The following is a 19,790-nucleotide window of genomic DNA, read 5'->3' as shown; positions in this document are numbered from 1 at the left end:
AAGGGTCCTCCATTTCAAAGCAGAGTTTGCATAATTTACTAAAATCACATAACATTTAATTCATTGTTACTGATGATCATTCCAGAACACCATGATATGCAGTGATTGTGGGAACAACATTGAAAAAGAGTTCCAAGGTTATTTAAGGAAGACTGTCACATCTGTACCTGGGAACAGCTGTATCCAGGTACAGAGTGAGCTCTCCTCTATGTGCAAAACTTAATTCACGCCAGAAAACGTGCTGCTATGGTTGGGAGGCATGGACGTTTGTCATCCCTACCCTTAGGGCCCTATTACGGCGGTGGTGGTCCGAGGTAAAAGCACCAAGGCCCTGGTGAGCCCGCCTGCTGGATTATGACTTTAACCCCTTCGATGCTGATGACGAGCTCAGCTCGTCATCAGCCACAGTGGTTGTGTGCGGATGACGAGCTGAGCTCGTCATGTAACGCGGCTTTTGGAAAAAAAAACGTGTAGCGCAAAAATAACCCCCGCACGCATGTGCTTAAACCTGGGTGGATCAGCAGTGTGTGTGGTGGTGGTCTCATGCGAGAGTGCAGCATGTTCCCGCATGGTGTGGCATGCACCATGTTGTGATTGCCACACCGTGCAGGAACAAGATTGCAACTCCAGGGAGGTACAACATGTGCCCTCCACAAACACCCCCAAGTCCAGATTCGGAAGGGGGCCCTGTTAGGAGCCCTTACCTGCATGTCCACCATCCATGGGGTCCCTTCCAAGAAAAGGACGGTGGACAAGCAGGTCGTAATATGCTCGGCGGTGCCAGCCTTGGCGCCACCAGATTTTTCAGGCCATTTTCAGACTGCCACCACAGTGGGATCCTTGATCCCTGCTGAGGTGGCGGTCTTCTAGCGGTCCCAGTGCCACACTCATAATATGGCGGGCGGACCAGCCAGGGTGGTAGCGGTTGGACTGCCACTGAAATTTTGGCAGTCCTAGGCCCTTGGTCTAGAGCAAAGGAAGGGGGACACATGGTAATAATGTAGGGAAAAGTGGGCCAGTGCTTGGTCTGACACAGAAGAAATACCCACAAAAACGACCTGATCTGATGAGCATGTACGCAAGTTCCATGTTCGCAGAGATGAAGAATAGAAAACTGAAACTAGGCCTCACAGAATTTTACTCTTGGCTAAAACAAGCAAAGATGTGGTAAAAAAGAATAAGTGTGAAAGAAAGACAGAATAAACTATGTGCCCCTAAAAGAGGCACCTTCACCTTTTCTCCACTTTTTTGACACATGCAAAGTTTAACTATAAACAGCAGTACTGTGAACCAAAAATAGCATTCCTGTACTGTGAGGCAAGTAGAGTGACATTTGAAATTTCCTGGAGAAATACTTCTGAATGTTCTTCAACAAAGCTGTACACTAACAAACGTTACTCCCAGATTAATTTCCCCCATCAGGAATCGATTAATCTTTATTTTCATGGAGTACTAGCTACCACTGTTTTCGCTACTTTGGTATCACGAAGCACAATAGAGCTCCACTGAACCACAAAACCAAGATGGAAGGCTTGTTGAACCTCCACATGATAAAAATCAAGCAAACTTCTCCAGACATGCAGACTGAAGGAGCAAAAGCCTAATTCACAGACTTATCTCACTGAATCCAGACATCTACAGCAGAAGTATTTATGGTAAAAATACGAGAAACAACTAAAATAAAAAGTACAAGTCTAAAATGTCCTTCTCTCCAGTCGCAAGAGTAGACCATCTTCTAATTGAACTGCTCGCTTCTCCTTGCAGGACTTCTAAACTGACAAATGCCACAATCCACCACTAGGCGGTCAAAAAGGAGAAGCTTTATTCCAACCACCAAATAGAGGGCACCTCCCTTCAGACATAGGACACTCCGCAAAAACCTGAGCACATGATAAAGACCTGAACTGAGAAGAAGGCAGGCAATCACAAGGAGAGGTTGGATGTAACAATCACTGTACCACAAACAAAGATGTGTAGAGATGTGTCTTGTCCAGCTGAATATGCCCCTATCACCTACAAGATACACACTAATCAGTGCAGCAGACATACAACCTTGAACAATAACTTTGATACAAAAGAAGACAGGAGGCGAGAAGAGGATTCCCAGAATTCTATAACAAGTATTGCAGATAGCAACTTACTAATTTTACTGCCAGGTGTATCAAACAGTTTTACCAATTCTGTGTCTATGAGAAAATGTGTTCGCACATTTGGCCTTAGTCTTCTCTACTGTCCCTGTTGTCCTGACCTCCCTTGCTCCTGTCCTATGGTCAGACCACTTCTTTGCGGATTTTGAGATCCCTCTTACTAGAAAGAGTGTAGCTAATGGACTGTGGCGCGATGCGCTTCCCTCCTGAGCTTTCCATCATGTCTCCCCAGCCATGTTGTCGAAGGCCTTAGAGACCCACCCATGCCTGCTAACAGGCTCGCTGGAAACGGACCTTGATCTTTTTCAGGGTTGGCTGACTCAACAACTTGCTGTCCTTGCCCCCCCTACCGCCGAGGACGCGTTTGGTCAGATCCTCTGCCCCTTGGTTTTCCCCGGCACTTGCCGCCAAACGACGACAATGCAAAAAAGCCGAAAGGACTTGGCGCAAACTCTATGACGCCAGCGCTAAGGAAACCTAAAGGGCAATGACCAGAGACTATCATCATGACATTACCGCTAGCAAAAAATCCTATCTGGCTAGCAGAATTGATGACGCCTCCAACACACTCAGAGTCCTGGATCTCCGAACTAGCTGACTTTTTTACCAGCAAAATTAGGACTATCCAGACCTCCTTCGGGACCTCTAATATGAGTAACCCTCCCTTCACATGGCCTCTCGATCCCCCCCCCAGACCTTGACAGCTCCCTCCCTCTGGAACTTTCCTCCACTGTCCCTCCAGTCCTCCCTAGACCTCCTCTCCAAATTAAAATCTGGCTCTCCTCTCGACCCATGTCCTGCCAAATTTCTTGCGCAAATCGCCCCTACCCTTAACCATCTCATTAATCCGATTCTCAACCTCTCGCTCAACACAGGTGAAGTCCCGCAATCTTGGAAGCAGGCCCTCATTTTGCCTCTTCTCAAGAAAGCCAACCTGAACCTTGAATCACATGCCAACTACAGACCCATCTCCCTTCTGCCAGCTTTGGCGAAAGTGGTTGAAAAACATGTCCATACTACCCTGTCCCACTTTCTAGAATCAAATGATATTTTACATAAATCCCAATCTGGCTTCCGCTCTAATCTGAGCAACGAAACAGCTTTGCTTAAGGTCACCGAAGTGATCAAAGAAACCTTGGACAGGGGAGGAAAAGCTATGCTGGTGATGCTTGACCTCTCCGCAGCCTTCGACACCGTCCCCCATGACCGCCTCCTATCTAGACTCTGGGAGGTGGGTCTAAGGGGGACGGTGTTCAGATGGTTCAGGTCATTCCTTTCCAACCGCCAGCAAACGATCTGGGCCCCACCTTTTTCTGCCGCGATGCCGCCTCTGGAGGTCGGAGTTCCGCAGGGCTCGATTCTGAGCCCTTCGCTCTTCAACATTTATATGACCCCTCTGGCGGCACTTGCGGAGGACTTTGTGGCCCAGATCGTGTCGTACGCCGATGACACTCAACTCCTGTTCACATGCGACAGGGGTCACGACTTCGACGGGGCATCTATTCGGGCTGCCTTAGGACTGTGTTCGACTGGTTTAATCATCACGGCCTCAAGTGTAACTCCGACAAATCCGAGGTGCTCTTTTTTGGATGCCCCGCTGACCCCAAATGGAAAGACTGGTGGCCTTCAGCCATGTTCCCTCCTGTTAGCGACTCAGGGGCTGCAAAAAACTTGGGTATTCAGGTCGATAACTGCCTCTCCTTCAGGGCTCAGGTGTCGGGCCTAGCCGGCAAATGTTTTGCCATCCTAAAGATGTTGAGAAAGTTCCTGCCGCTCCTATCCTTGGAGCACAGAAAGACCACTGTTCAGGCCCTGATTGGATCGCGGCTGGACTACTCTAACGTCCTGTACCTAGGACTGCCGGATTACCTCCTATCACGTCTCCAGGTTGTGCAGAACTCGGCGGCCCATGCCATCTTCGGCCTCACTAGGAGACCCAGGGCCAGTGAGCTCCTCAGAACCCTTCACTGGCTGCCCATGAAGAAGCGGATCACTTTCAAGGCCCTGACCATCGCTTTCAAAGCCCTTCATGGCACAGGTGCCCGCTATCTTCAGAAATGGATCAGTTTCTACTTGCCGTCCAGATCCCTGCGCTCTTCTACCCAGGCCAAGGCAGTCACTCCTATGATCCGTCGTGCTCGCTGTGGGGGGCGCTCTTTCAAACATCTCGCCCCCCGGCTGTGGAACGACCTTCCTCTTTCTCTCAGATCTAGCCCCAATCTGTTGGCTTTCAGGAAAGACCTGACAACCTTGCTTTTCCTGCAATATTACCGCCCCTCTGAGCTACGCTCCTTTCATTCGTCCTTGTTTTTCCACTCTGGACCTGTGAGGCTCCGACAGTGCCGGGACACTCCTCGGAGTAGCCGTGCGCTATAGAAGCACCCCCCTATAACATAACATAACATAACATAACATAACAACGAAGCAGTCTGTGTAAAACTATTCAATTATTTTAAGGAGTTTATGTATATAGTTTAAAGCTTTTATATATTCTTTTAAATGGGTTGTTAACCCCTGTGTCTGTCACTCTTTTATGAAGTATTAATATTTTTTCTTTTTTCAGATTGTATTTTGCACATTTTCTGACTGCTATTTATTGCTTTTTGCACAGTTAGCATATGTTGTGCTCGTTTCTCGCTTTTCTCTTGTGTTGAGACCCTCAAAATTTAATTGAAGCAGGACAATGGACTTTACCTTGCACATGAACTGGCTGTTACTGAATTGCTTTTTGCACAGATTAGGATATATCTTGTTACTCCTTTTTTCTTGGTGCTAATTTTATACTGAGCTCTCTCTCAAAGCTGGATTTTGGATTATATTTTGCATATGAACTGTCTGCTATTTATTGCTTTTTGAACCCTCTAGGTTATGTTTTGTTATTTCAGTCCTTCAGCTGTTAATGCCAAACCCCATCTTCTACCAAAGTGGTTATGTGTTGATAACTAAATGCTTGAAAAATCTTAACTAGCACTGATGAGATGCATATTATTCTTTACTTACATGAAGCGTTTTTTTTTCTTTTAGTATGGTCTTAAATATGCATTGCTTACTTTGGTTGAGGTCTCTTGGGCCTCTGTTTTTGCCTATGAGCTAAATGGTATTACTGTTGAAAACCTTAGTTATTTTGCAATTAGGGTAAATGTCAACATCTACTAATGTTATGGAAGGGAAAATCTAGACCTGCTATGTAGGCTCTTGAAAATGTATGATGGTCAGAGAAATTAGTTTTTCTTATGTTTTATTTTATGTATGTAATAATTTGTATGTATTTTATGTGGACCTCATTGGAGTTCCAAATCTTTAATAAATATTGAATTTAATTGACTAGAAATAGGTCAGGCTGAAGAAGGGTGCAAAAATGCTTGGCCTTGTTTCCAGTAATTGAGCAGGACACTCTGCTCTATTTCCTGGAACTCGGTCAGCATCGTGCACGGCACGTGCAATAAAACCCTTCTGTCAAAGGCCTGTCCCTTACTTAGTGCAGCCAATCACAGGAGGAGCAGCTACACACCAATAGGAGGCAGGCTTACTGAAGCAAGAGACAAGTGTGGTCTAAGCCAATAATGATTTACGGCCAAGCTACAAGACTGCAATTAAATCACTGTCAATGACTGGTTTGGCCGCAAAGTGGCCTGGGAAGGGCAGCCTGATTGACAGTATTTTGTTCTTGGGGCAACTGCCCCCAGGAATGAAGATAGAGTCCTGGTCCCTATCAAAAAAAAACACTGGCACAAATTAACCAATGTGTTCACTCAATGTACTGCACTAACAGAGTTCAGTCTGATGATGCGGTCAATGAAATAAAAAGCATGAAGCATTGCCTTGGACTGCTGCAACTAACAATCCCTAGTGGTCTGGAGTCAGAGATACAGGAGTGGCGACCAGCTTTAAAAAACTGTCCATGGCCAGTCCAAGCATACTAAAATCTAGTAACAACTGTGCTGGTTTTCATACTCAAGCAATAAATATGTGCTTATCAAAAATATTCACCATCTGTATTAGATGAACATTTCTTATGTCTCTTTTAGTTCCCAATAATAACAGAAGGAAAGCTGACAAAAAAATCTATTTGCTGCACTGTGTTCCTTCCCACCTTTTTTCTTGACAGGGGGACTACGGTCAAAGTTTATTTTAGGTCGACTTGTATCCAGCCAGATCACCTAGACCTTGGGTACTCACAGTTACTGGGCAATCCTTATGTTGAGCATTGACTATTATTTGTGCAACACTAGGGTTTGGATACTATATACTGAATTCAAAGTACCTTATTTTAGGCTTTCGTTTTAAGGGTGCAGTAAGGTTAAGCATTGAGCGCCTGATCTTGAAGGGTGCGCAGGCATAGAGACCTGTATAGAGTTAAAGCATGCCAAGAAAATCAATATTTTCTCCATGTTCCACCCTTTTGATTTGCTCTTAACATCTGCCTTTTGAACTGTGCAGTGCTGAAGCCACCTAACCAGGATCAGTCAAATGGATATGCATTTTTATTTCTCCATTTAAATATTTTCAGCCTGTGTGCCAGTACCCTAAATACCTGCAGAGTAAAGTTAGGGTATGTCAGAGTAATGGGTAAACTGTAGCACGTACTCCCAAAACATCTCACAAAGTTAGATTGTGAGCTTTTCTTGCACATTCCCTACTGCAAGCCATTTCAGCTGCTCCATAAAATATAATGGTACAATCCTGTTGTAATTTTTGATTGAAAGATTATATAGTCATAATTTCAGCAAATATGTTAATCTGGGGTGAAATCACCAGAGCTGAAGTTAAATATCAGTTATCAAATACCTTAATACTGATTGTGCACCCAAAAATATATTATGCCTGAACTCAAGTGTTCTGTATTCACACACATTCATATGACCCTGCTCTAAAACTGCCACTTTAAATACTTACCATAAATATTCAGGAGAGGGAGAACTCCACATTCCACATTAAATTCACTGTGTTGCTAACTAGATTAATTTCCTGAATAGATGGGGTCCCATTAGGATGTCGGGCGGATCGCCACCGCCATGCGGGCGGTGGCGATGTATGCATTGAAAATATATATAGAGTAACTACTTGTTAATAACAAATGTAACTATTTTAAGTGAATATATTTTTCACAAGTTAACACATTTATAATATTTTTAAATTATAAATGAAACAAGAAACTTTTTTAGTATTAATATTTTTGTAAAATTCTTTGCAGAAAGAATTCTTTCAGTGGAAAGAGATATGCATTGCACTTACATAATTTTTTTCATTTAAAATATACCGACATTCTGTTTTACAAGTGTTAGAGTTAGACAGTCTGTTTTTTACTTGCTTCATTCAACAACTGCCATCGAGGTGAACAGAGGCATGATCCCATCTTGGAAGTCTATTTAGAAATGAAATTCTTACATGAAGTCAACATTTCACGGGGGTTGTTCTAAGTACAGGTTTTTCGGTGTGTGTATATTGAGTTGTATGTCGTTTTTTTGCAGTGGTTGAACTACATGGTTAAGCTGGGAGTGGAAGGAGGGTGTGTGTGACTTCTAATGTACATGTAAGTATTTTACTTGGGTTTTTGAATATGTGCACATTGTAGAGGTGACTTTAGAAGGTTGTTTTTGTGGTAGGATGGAATTGTTCTTTTTTCTTTGCAGGAATGACGATGACTGAAAGCAAGAAGATGTTTTTATTTTATGCATTACTATTTTGTTTGTGGGAATTGTTTTTCTAATGGAATTATTTTGGCTTATATATATATATATATATATATATATATATATAGATGTATTCAATTCAAATGAGCTTTATTGATTTAACATATAAATCATAAAAGCACAATTTTATCACATATGATTATAAATAATAAATCACATTAGTTTTATATATTTTTTAAATATGTAAAATCATATGTTAAAAGTCAGGTTCATATTCCACATTGTTTTTCTAGATTTGATCACACATTTCAGATACATTGCTAAAGGGCTAGAAAACATTTTATATTGTAAGAGTAGTAACATTAAAAATGCTGGGCGACATTGTCTGAAGCCCAGAATCTTTAAAATGGGAACGATCAATCTTTTTCTGGGAACAGAATGAAATTTCCAAAATAGAGGAGTGTGCATTGTGGACTATTGAGACAAGTCATCACATGGACATGTGCCCAGGATTTTAGACCAGTCATTCATGACAGGAAAACTAGTAAGTCTATGGAAAATCCCCAGGCGAAAATGAGTCAGCAGCATCCGGTCATAGTCCCCTGTTACATACGCAAGATATGGCTGAATGCCATTACATGACATTAACAGCACATTTTCCAGAACAGTGGGCTTGACAATTTCTTTTGAAATTACAATTGACTCTAGATGCCTTAGGCATTCATCTTTCAGTGTTTTTCTTGGGATTGATATAATACTATCCAGATTTGAGAAATATTCAGGGTGACCAATATCTGCCATACATTTTTTGAAATAATTTAGCCAAGGAATGTGTGACCCCCTTTAAAGCTTTAGATGGTCAGTTATGATATCCTGATTAAGACTAGTGTGTGTTGTTGCCCATAGTTTATGCCATTATAAAATTGGTTGAATTTTAATTAAGTCAGATATATATGGAATCCCAAGCTCTACGTGGCAAATGTAGGTGGTCGTGCTGTTGGGGACTGCCAATATATATCTGGCAAAGGCATTCTCAACTATTTGCAGGGGATGATAGCTAACGTAGCTCCAGATGCCTGCGCCGTATATGGCACTTGTGACACACTTAGCTTTCAAAATTTGCATTAGTTCCACGACAGGCCTTCTGCCCAATTTACTAGCGAAATGGGTTAAGGGGGTGGTGGCTTTAGAAAATAATATTTTCCTAGCTTAAACCGCATGGGAACAAGTCCCTCTATAATCAAAATGAATACCAAAGTATGGAAATCTGTTAGTACATTCAACCTTGGTATTATTATTAAAAATATTGCAGCATTTAGCACTATTCGTTCCACATTTCATTATAAACGTTTTTGAAGTGTTCACTTGCAAACCTAGATTTTGCATGTATGTAGCAAAGCTAGTCACTATTCTTTTAAGATAGCGTCGCCTGCATACAATAACACAGGGATTGGGCATTTATCAATGAGTGGAAGATCCTGACAATGACTAAGTAAAACTTGGCCAAGGCCAATAGTATATAAGGTAAAAAGAATGAGGGCAACGACACAGTTTTGTCCCACCTCTTTTCTTATTGGAAATTTAGCAGTACACTCTCCCATATTTCCATAACGGACCCTAGCACAAGCACCATGATATAGCTGCCTCATGAAGTTTATAAGTAGTTTTTCCACTCCCATTTCTTCGAGGATAGTCCAGAGTTTGTTTTGTCTATCACAGTCAAACGTAGAGCTGAGATGCACAAATGCCATAAATAGCTTACCCTGCTTAGCTCGGGTATATTTACCTAAAAATAGATTTATGTTTAAACCCTGTTCTATTGTGCCTGAACCCTGGCGGGAAACATATTGTATCTCTGAGATAACTCCTGTATCTTCGAAATATTTGGTTTGCATTTAAACATATATATTTTTTAGGGTTTGAAGGGAATTTTAGCATTTTATATGGAATATTTACCTGTTGGTTGATTATCCATTTTTGGGCCCTTTTGTTTTTTACACTTTAGCCTGGTCTTTATGTATTTTTGGAAGTAAAAGATGAGTTTTGAAGATGTTTTACTGGAACAAAATTGTAAGTAACTTTTTTTGTTTTAGTAGTTTTTCATTTATTTTTCCATGTTGAAAAATGTATCCCAACAGCATCCGTTTGTGTGATTTTAAGCAATGTTTAGTGCTGATATGGGCTTGTTTAAACTGTTATGTATTGATATGAATGTTTTGTTGTACTACATTTTGGAGCATTTTTCAATGTTTTTAAAAGTGCGTTGTATGAGTCGGAGTTAATGCTATTTTTAGGGAGCACTTAAACACACCTTTATTGGGCAATTAAACATATAGACCCTTGCTTACGATGTCTGTCTGCACCACTGCGGACTGGGACCGCCTGACCACAGGTGAGTGAATCTGACCGCAGAATATGGATGCAACCACCCTATGGGAGGTCAGTAGCATCCATTTTTCAATGGTATCTTGTGCGGCATGATAAAAGCTGGCACTACAAGCTGCAATTGAAAAATGGATGTCTGTAACCATCCCTGGACTTTGTGGCAAGCACCATGAGGTTCCTGCCACAATGTGCAGGTATGTATAAGGGGACACCACAGGTGCCCCCCAAGCCCCATAGCGTAGGTGCCCCCCAAGCCCCATAGCGTAGGGCCAGGGGGAGGGGGCCCTGCTAAGTGCCCCAAAGTTACTTTCCCACAGCCTTTCCATGTTGGAAAGGCTAACATGGAAAGACTGTGAGAAAGTGACATTATGGGATTATGTGTCATTCCGACACTCCGATGGACATTCTGACGCTCCGAGAGGCTCCTTGATCCCGTCGGAAGGTCAGCGGAATCTCCCCATGGGTTTCCATCCGACCACCATCATTGTAATATGGTGGTTGGAGGGAAACCCTCAATGTCGATCAGAAAGTTCTGACAAGTTGTCAAATGGCTTTCCGGCGACACCGAAAGCAGGACACTAGTAGTTTCATATACTTTGTATTTCATTTAGTGTGTCAAGATGATTTGCTTTTTTTTGTAGGTTTCTTTAAAGGTTTCATAATTTAGTATTTGATTTTGGTTATTTTCTATCATTAGTTATTGAAATGTGTCAATAACATCAAACCATATGCATTAAAAAAGGTAATTGGTTATGTTTTTTAAAAGGTTACCATATTGTTAGAATTGGTGGTCTCTAGTTGGCAGAGGTAGGTACCACTGTCCAAATAGGGACCCTTGCTTCTAGTCAGGATAAGGAGGAAACCCTCTGAGATAACCCCTGCTCACCCCCTTGGTAGCTTGGCACGAGCAGTCAAGGCTTATCGAAGGCAATGTGTAAAGTATTTTTACCAAAACTCACAGTAACACAATGAAAACCCCACAAACTGACTCCATAGCAGTTTAGAAAAATAAAGGTATTTAATCTAAGCTACACACGACCAAAACTGAAAAAATCCAACATACACAGTTCAAGAATATGGTTGCAAAAGAGTTTTTAAAGTTTGCGTTGAAATAATTCACAGAAGCGTAATTTTTTTTGTAGGTTTCTTTAAAGGTTTCATAATTTAGTATTTGATTTTGGTTATTTTCTATCATTAGTTATTGAAATGTGTCAATAACATCAAACCATATGCATTAAAAAAGGTAATTGGTTATGTTTTTTAAAAGGTTACCATATTGTTAGAATTGGTGGTCTCTAGTTGGCAGAGGTAGGTACCACTGTCCAAATAGGGACCCTTGCTTCTAGTCAGGATAAGGAGGAAACCCTCTGAGATAACCCCTGCTCACCCCTTTGGTAGCTTGGCACGAGCAGTCAAGGCTTATCGAAGGCAATGTGTAAAGTATTTTTACCAAAACTCACAGTAACACAATGAAAACCCCACAAACTGACTCCATAGCAGTTTAGAAAAATAAAGGTATTTAATCTAAGCTACACACGACCAAAACTGAAAAAATCCAACATACACAGTTCAAGAATATGGTTGCAAAAGAGTTTTTAAAGTTTGCGTTGAAATAATTCACAGAAGCGTGAAAAGTTCACAGTTGCGTCACGTTTAGCCAACAGTACCTTTAGATGGGACAAAGTTTCAAAACAGAAGCTGGTGCAGTGGAAAACAAGCTATGCATCACTCCTGAGACCTTGGGGAGGCGATGCGACAATTCCGATGGGTGTAGCGGGCGTGTTGCGACGAATCCGGTCTGTATCGGGAGGAATGTGATACCTTGTAATTATTCCGGTGCGGACAATGTTCGCAGCGACGAAAATCTTCCCGCAAACGAAGGATGCGACGTCTTCAGGCAGCGGCGACAGGCGCTGCGACAATCTCGGTCTTCGTAGCGGCAGGAATTTTCTCGCTAAGCCGGGAATGCGACAAAACTTGCAGAAAGTTCCTTAAAACCTTGGTTTCCAGCTTCCCAACACAGGTACAACTTCCAGAGGCACCACACCTGGGCCACACACTCCAGAAAGGACAGAACTCTCACAGCAGAGTTCAGGGAAGCTGGGGGTGAAGTCTTTTTGTTCCTGGGACTTCTTAACAGGGAGCCAGCTCTTCTCAGGCCCTGGGAGATTCCTTCAAGCAATCAATCAATCAATCAATCAAGAAATTTGTATAGCGCGCTACTCACCCGGAGGGTCTCAAGGCGCTGGGGGGGGGGGGGGGTCCGCTACTGCTCGAACAGCCAGGTCTTGAGTTGCTTCCTGAAAGAGAGGTGGTCTTGGGTAAGACGTAGGTGGATGGGGAGGGAGTTCCAGGTCTTGGCTGCCAGGTAGGAGAAGGATCTTCCTCCCATGGTGGCTTTTCGGATGCGTGGGACGGCGGCGAGGGCATGGTTGGTCGATCGTAGTTGGCGGGTGGGAGTGTAGAAGGTCAGGCGGTTGTTGAGGTACCTGGGGCCTAGGTCGTGGAGGGCTTTGTGTGCGTGGGTGAGGAGGTGGAACGTGATTCTTTTGTTGATGGGGAGCCAGTGCAGGTCTCTCAGGTGTCCGGAGATGTGGCTGTGGCGGGGGATGTCCAGGATGAGTCGTGCGGAGGCGTTCTGGATGCGTTGGAGTCTTTTCTGAAGTTTGGCTGTGGTTCCGGTGTAGAGGGTGTTTCCGTAGTCTAGTCGGCTGGTGACAAGTGCCTGGGTGACCGTCTTCCTGGTTTCGGTGGGGATCCATCTGAAGATCTTTCGGAGCATGCGTAGGATGTTGAAGCATGAAGACGAGACTGCGTTGACTTGTCTGGTCATCGACAGGGAGGTGTCCAGGATGAAGCCCAGGTTGCGCACGTGGTCCGTTGGTTTGGGTGCGCTGCCTAGGGCCGGGGGTCACCAGGAGTCGTCCCAGGCTGATGGTGTTGATCCAAGGATGAGGACTTCCGTCTTGTCTGAGTTCAGTTTCAAGTGGCTGTTCTTCATCCATTCGGCTACTTCTTTCATCCCTTCGTGTAGGTTAGTTCTGGCGGTGGCGGGGCCGTTGGCGAGGGAGAGGATCAGCTGGGTGTCGTCGGCGTAGGAGATGATGTTGAGGCTGTGTTGGCGTGCGATGGCTGCGAGGGGGCTCATGTACACGTTGAAGAGGGTGGGGCTGAGTGACAAACCTTGTGGTACGCCGCAGATGACTTCGGTGGCCTCGGATCTGAACGGGGGGAGGCGGACTCTCTGGGTTCTTCCTTCGAGGAACGAGATGATCCACTCCAGTGCCTTCTCTTGGATTCCGACGTTGCTGAGGCGTTGAACTAGGGTGCGGTGGCAGACAGTATCGAACGCTGCGGAGAGGTCCAGGAGGATAAGGGCCGCTGTTTCCCCGTTGTCGAGCAGGGTTTGGATGTCGTCAGTGGCTGCGATGAGGGCGGTCTCGGTGCTGTGATTGGCTCGGAAGCCGGACTGTGAGTGGTCGAGGGATCCGTTCATCTCGAGGAAGGCGGCCAGCTGTCTGTTGATGGTCTTCTTGATGACTTTGGCGGGAAACGGGAGCAGCAAAATGGGGCTGTAGTTCTTGAGGTCGGTGGGGTCTGCCGATGGTTTCTTCAGGAGGGCGCTGAGTTCGGCGTGCTTCCAGCTCTCCGGGAAGGTGGCGGTGTTGAAGGAGCAGTTGATGATGTCTCGGAGTTGGGGTGCAATGACGGAGTCGGCCTTGTTGAAGACGTGGTGAGGGCATGGGTTGGTGATCCGGAATGGATGGTGTTCATCGTTCGGATGGTGTCTTCGGTGTTGACTGGGGTCCAGTCGCGGAGGGTGGTGGTGGGGGGCGTTGGTTCTGTGGTTGGGTGCGTGGTCTGTTCGCCGAAGCTGTTGTGTATGTCTGCGATCTTGTTGTGGAAGAACGTGGCGAGTGAGTCGCAGAGGTCTTGTGAGGGAGTGATGTTGTTGTTTCCGGCGCTGGGGTTGGAGAGCTCTTTGACGATGCTGAAGAGCTCCTTGCTGTCGTGTGTGTTGTTGTCTAATCGTTCCTTGAATGCTGTCTTCTTGGTGGTGTGGATCAGCTGGTGGTGTTTGCGGGTGGCGTGCTTGAGGGCGGTCATGTTGTCTGTGGTCGGGTTCTTTCGCCAGGCTTTCTCGAGGGTGCAGCAGTTCTTCTTGGAGTTCTTGAGGTCGTCGGTGAACCGCGGGGCTTTCTTGCTTCCGGGCCTGCTAGGATGGGTTTTCCGGGGTGCGAGGTCGTCGGCGCAGTTGGTGATCCATTGTGCGAGGTTGTGGGCTGCTTGGTTGGGGTCCGTTGATCTGGCGGGAGGGTTCTGGTTCAGTGACGTGGTGAGCTGGTCGGTGGTGATCTTGTTCCAGTTCCTGGGGGGGACCTGTTGCGGGAGGTGGTGAGTTGTGTTCTTTCTGAAGCTGAAGTGGACGCAGCTGTGGTCTGTCCAGTGAAGTCCGGTTGAGTGGCTGAAGGAGATGTGCTTGCTGGAAGTGAAGACTGGGTCAAGCGTGTGTCCGGCGTAGTGGGTGGGGGTGTTCACCAGTTGCTTGAGTCTGAGGTTAGCGAGGTTGTCCAGTAGGGTGGTGGTGTTGTTGTCGTTGTTGTTCTCCAGGTGGAAGTTGAGATCCCCTAGGAGGATGTAGTCGGCGGAGGGGAGGGCGTGAGGGCTGATGAAGTCTGCGATGTCTTCGCTGAATTGTGCGCGGGGTCCTGGGGGTCTGTAGATGAGGGTGCCTTTGAGTGTGTTCTTGGGGTCGGTGTGTATATGGAAGTGAAGATGTTCGGCGGCTGTGAGGGTGTCTTCGGAGTTGGACGAGATTTGGATGGTGTTTTTGTGGACGATGGCGATGCCTCCTCCAATCTGGTTGGCGCGGTCCCTCCGGATGATCTTGTAGCCGTCCGGGATGGCTATGGCGATGTCGGGCGATGAGGAGGCGTTCATCCAGGTCTCCGTGAGGAAGGCGACGTCCGGGGATGTGGTGTCGAGCAGGTTCCATAGTTCCACGGCGTGTCTGTGGACGGAGCGGGTGTTGAGCAGGATGCACTTCAGGTGGTTGCTGTAGGTGCTTGGCTTGGCGGGTGCGGGTGGGTTGCGGGTCCGGATGCAGGTGAACTTGCAGGATTAGCAGGTGAAGGGTCCGTGGGTTCGTCCTGGGGTGGCTTGGTGGCATCCGGGGCGGCGTCCGGTAATGAGTGCGCTGAGGGTGGCGGCGTCGTACGTCCGGCGGGTGGGATGGCCTCTGCGGGGGCCAGGGGGTCTGGCGCTGGGCACGGTCCAGGCACGGACGGGCGCAGACGGGCTTACCTTTGGCGCGCAATCGGTGATCCCGCTGCGCTACGCATGCACTCTGCCATATTGGAGAGTGAGGGGGGTTGGGGCGAGGGAGGAGCAGCTGGGAGGCAGGAGCGGGGTGGCGAGTGGGGGGGAGCGTGCGGAGATGCTGGAGGGAGCGGGGGTGGGGCCGCAGGGGAGCAGCGGCAGGGAGCGGGATGGGGCAGGGAACAGCGATGGACAATGGCACAAAACTTTAACAGGGCAACACGAGAAAGCGCGAAGACGGCAGAAAAAACAACAATACAGCTACCAACGAGAACAAGCAGGCACAGGGACAGTCAATGGGACAAAACTTAACAAGCTTACCAGGGCAACACGAGAAACGAGAAAAACAGCAGCAAAAACGATAATACAGCGTACGGCAGGCACAGGGACAGTCAGGGACAGGGGCCAACCAAGACAGGGCAGTCTTAACTCGGCGGCAGCAGCGGGAGAAGATCGAGCACACTCGGGGTGGCCACGCGGCAGGAGGAGCGACCGGATTGACCAGGTCAGGTCAGGTCACAGCTCCTTGCCCCGTGTGCCTCTCCTTATGTACCTTTGTGGGAGGGAGGAGCAGCTGGGAGGCGAGAGCGGGGTGGCGAGTGGGGGGGAGCGTGCGGAGATGCTGGAGGGAGCGGGGGTGGGGCCGCGGGGGAGCAGCGGCAGGGAGCGGGGTGGGGCAGGGAACAGCGATGGACAATGGCACAAAACTTTAACAGGGCAACACGAGAAAGCGCGAAGACGGCAGAAAAAACTACAATACAAGAGGACACAGCACAAAGCAAAGTCCTTCCCCTATCCTAAGCAGCAAAGCAACAGCAGGTCAGTCCAGCAGAGCAACAGCAGGACAGTCTTCCTTCTTCAGTGTCAGCTTTCTCCTTGGCAGAGGTTCCTTCTTGATTCCAGGATGATCTAACTTTCTGTAGTCAGGGATCCTGTACTTATAGCCCTAAAAGTCTTTGTTCCCTTTGTGCAGGAGGGCTCTGAGCCACGCCAAAGATGCCAGGTCTAACACTTATAGAATATTTCCTTTTGTGTTATTTATTGTATAAAGAAAGGGGGTTAGAATTAGATTGTTTTAGAATAGTCTGTGAGCTAGAGATTCAAGTTAGATACGACCTTGCAGTTCTTGGTAGAGTTGAACGTTATTACTTATCCTTTACTGTATGTGCTGTATTTGTTTGAAATATTTGTGCTTTAGGTTGTATGCTACATACTGTTTACTAATAAGAGAAACATTGAAACTGGATTGTTACTAGGATAAGAGCAGGACAGATCATGCAAAAGGAGTATCTTTTTTTTAAGAGTGAGGTGCCCACTGCTAACTTTATTATAGAAGTGGCCTTAGCAGACTAAAAGACAGTGTTAATAATGAATGTTATGCCAGAGACTAAGGTGTCATTCAGAATTTTTATGACATACATCAGACACGGGGCCCATATGTGAAGAAAAGTAATCATGTTGAAGTTGAATAAGAGAACGGGCTTCTCCATCAACTTGTCTAGCACTTACCGTTTTACAAGTGGTGTGACTAGTGCATAGATTTCAGAAGACCTTCTGCCTCTGCACTATACCATTTTCTTACATGCCAAAAATATTCACTTACAAAAAGGTTGAAAGTATTCACAACATCAAGGTGGATGCAGCAGGGAGAGCTTGCATACAGTTTTGTTATGTTACATTGATTGTAATTCAAGAGCAGTTTATTTCACCAACACGGACCTTTGACCAAAAGGAATGATCTCTAGAGGAGTTACAAAAGTCAAAAGCATATTGCTGAACATGGGTCTTGACAAATGAGTGACTCCATTTGCCACTATTCTTACTGTGCCTGCCATTAGTTATCTGTCAATCAGTAGTGAGTGAGCCACCATATCAAAGTCTGCCAAAACTTCTAATTGAATCGGTAAAGGTAGTACTTAATTTTCCCATTTCTAGCCCCAAATGGGCCAAAATGGCAATTGTGATGAATGTGAATGCTTTACCTATTTTAAAAATTGAATATTATAATTCAATATGTTGTAATATTTCACCCTCGTGAGTTGATTCAGCAGAAGATATATTAGTTCTTAATTTTCCCATTTCTAGCCCCAAATGGGCCAAAATGGCAATTGTGATGAATGTGAATGCTTTACCTATTTTAAAAATTGAATATTATAATTCAATATGTTGTAATATTTCACCCTCGTGAGTTGATTCAGCAGAAGATATATTAGTTCTACATTTAAGTCAGAGGAGAAACTCCCCATGCATCTCACAATCCATATCTTCATGTGATGGGATCTGGAAATCACCTAGTTTGTTGGTTTATGGATTCCTTACTCACACACACTTTCCTTCCACTTATAGCCCTCCGCCACAGATGGGAGGGTGACCTAACTCACCCTTTCTCAGACGGGAAATGGGCTGGTTTCATTGAAGGCCTCACACACATTCCATGCATTGCAAGGTTTAAATTGATCCAATACTTCATCATACACAGAGCAAAGCTTACCTCCAACAAAATAAACAGATATTTTCAATGTGTTGACGCAGCCAGCCCTCACTGAAACGCCATTAATGCAGATCTCTTACATATGCTGTGCATGTGCCCACAATTACATACAGACTGGCAGGGAGTCAGCACTTGCTTATCAATATGCACTGACCAACCGGATCTACACACGTAGGAAGTGTGCCTATTAGGCTTATATAAAGCCAACACAAGGTGACAATAGACGGAGCACTGAAACTTTTCAGACACTCACCCCCAGTCACAGATCTGGGTTGAATTCATCATCAATCTTTAGCTCACTTCGCCATCCCAGTTCAGACCCAGCTATATGCAACTCAGTCTTGGCCCTGTGCCTCATGGGAACAGTCCAGCCCGAACTGCCAAGCCATGTCTTCAATGGACCGGAAACAAGCATCCTGGGACCGGTTTCGGGGGGATACCCCTCATCAGCAAGGCTAGCTTGAATCCAGTGGCAAAGTGAGGATGGGACTGACATCTGGGCATACCCTGCCAACTTAGGGTGAACAAAGCAAACACAAGTGGACAATGGACGGAGCACTGATACTTTTCAGACACTCACCTCAGTCACAGACCTGTTTGAATCCATTATCATTCTTTGACTCACTTCACCACCTCACTTCAGATCCAGATATATGCAAATCAGTCTTGACCCTGTGCCTCCTGTGAACAGTCCAGCCCAAACTGCCAAGCCAGGTCTTCGCTGGACCGGCAACAAGGGAGGACCTGGCTTGGCAGTTAGGGCTGGATTGTTCCCATGAGGCACAGGGTCAAGACTGACTTGCATTTAGATGGGTCTGAACGGGGATGGCTGTGTCTGGACTGGGGTAGCAAAGTGAGCTAAAGAATGATGATGGATTCAACCCACATCTGTGTCTAGGAGTCAGTGTCTGAAAAGTTTCAGTGGTATGTCCATCATCTCCTTTTGTTTGCTATATTAGGCTTATTTCATAGGTCAAAAACAACCAAAGCCTCCACCCGCTTCTTAGACTTAGATTTCATAATGACCAAACGCCTAATCACCAAAAGGTGGAAATCACCTGAATCACCATCAGTGGAAGACTGGTATACCTCACTACTTGTGTGGGCTCAAGCGGATGACGCAGCGTTAAATAGGGAAGACACAATAGGACTCCGCAAATACCCACCAGCCACCTATTGGAATACAATATTATCGGCTTTTGCACAAGCTTGCTGGAGAACACACCTGACTGACAACAGCCAACTGGCATTCAAAGACACATCTAGGCGATGTGCTGTTGATGCTGCTTGAGACACTCATCCTCCTTTACTGTACTTTTACCAAATTTTCCTAACCATGAATTTATTCATTGGTGACATTCTCCGCTTTATTTGGGAAAGGAGAGGTAGTTGGTGGTGGTCAAGTGCTTTGTAAAAATGTGTGGCAAATGCATTTCCCTTGTTCTTGTTTTTAATGTATAATTTCTCTCAATGGTTTTTTTCTTCCTTTGCCCCCTCTCTCCCCCCTACTTTCCAGTTTTTTGGGGGGGACATTTTGCCTGTTTATTAATAATCAGCTGCATTTCTATTACAAGTTGTTTTACTCAATGTACCATATTGATGCTGTAGCTGTCACAAAAGTGATTCTGTTAGTTATCATGTTGACCTACCCCTACTGACCAATATTTACGCTGTATAATAATGTTGCATTATTGAAGATTCTCATCAAATAAAATCTTAATAAACAGATTCATACAAAACAATAAAAGAGAGTAACTTGTGACCAAGGGGTTGAAGTCTCAGACACACATCCTGAAGGTTAAGAGTACAATGGCT

This window comes from Lissotriton vulgaris, chromosome 10 (genome assembly GCF_964263255.1).
Source record: "Lissotriton vulgaris chromosome 10, aLisVul1.2, whole genome shotgun sequence".
NCBI classification, from domain to species: Eukaryota; Metazoa; Chordata; class Amphibia; order Caudata; family Salamandridae; genus Lissotriton; species Lissotriton vulgaris.
The sequence above is the reverse complement of the archived record's forward strand: the minus strand, read 5'-3'. Positions refer to the sequence as shown.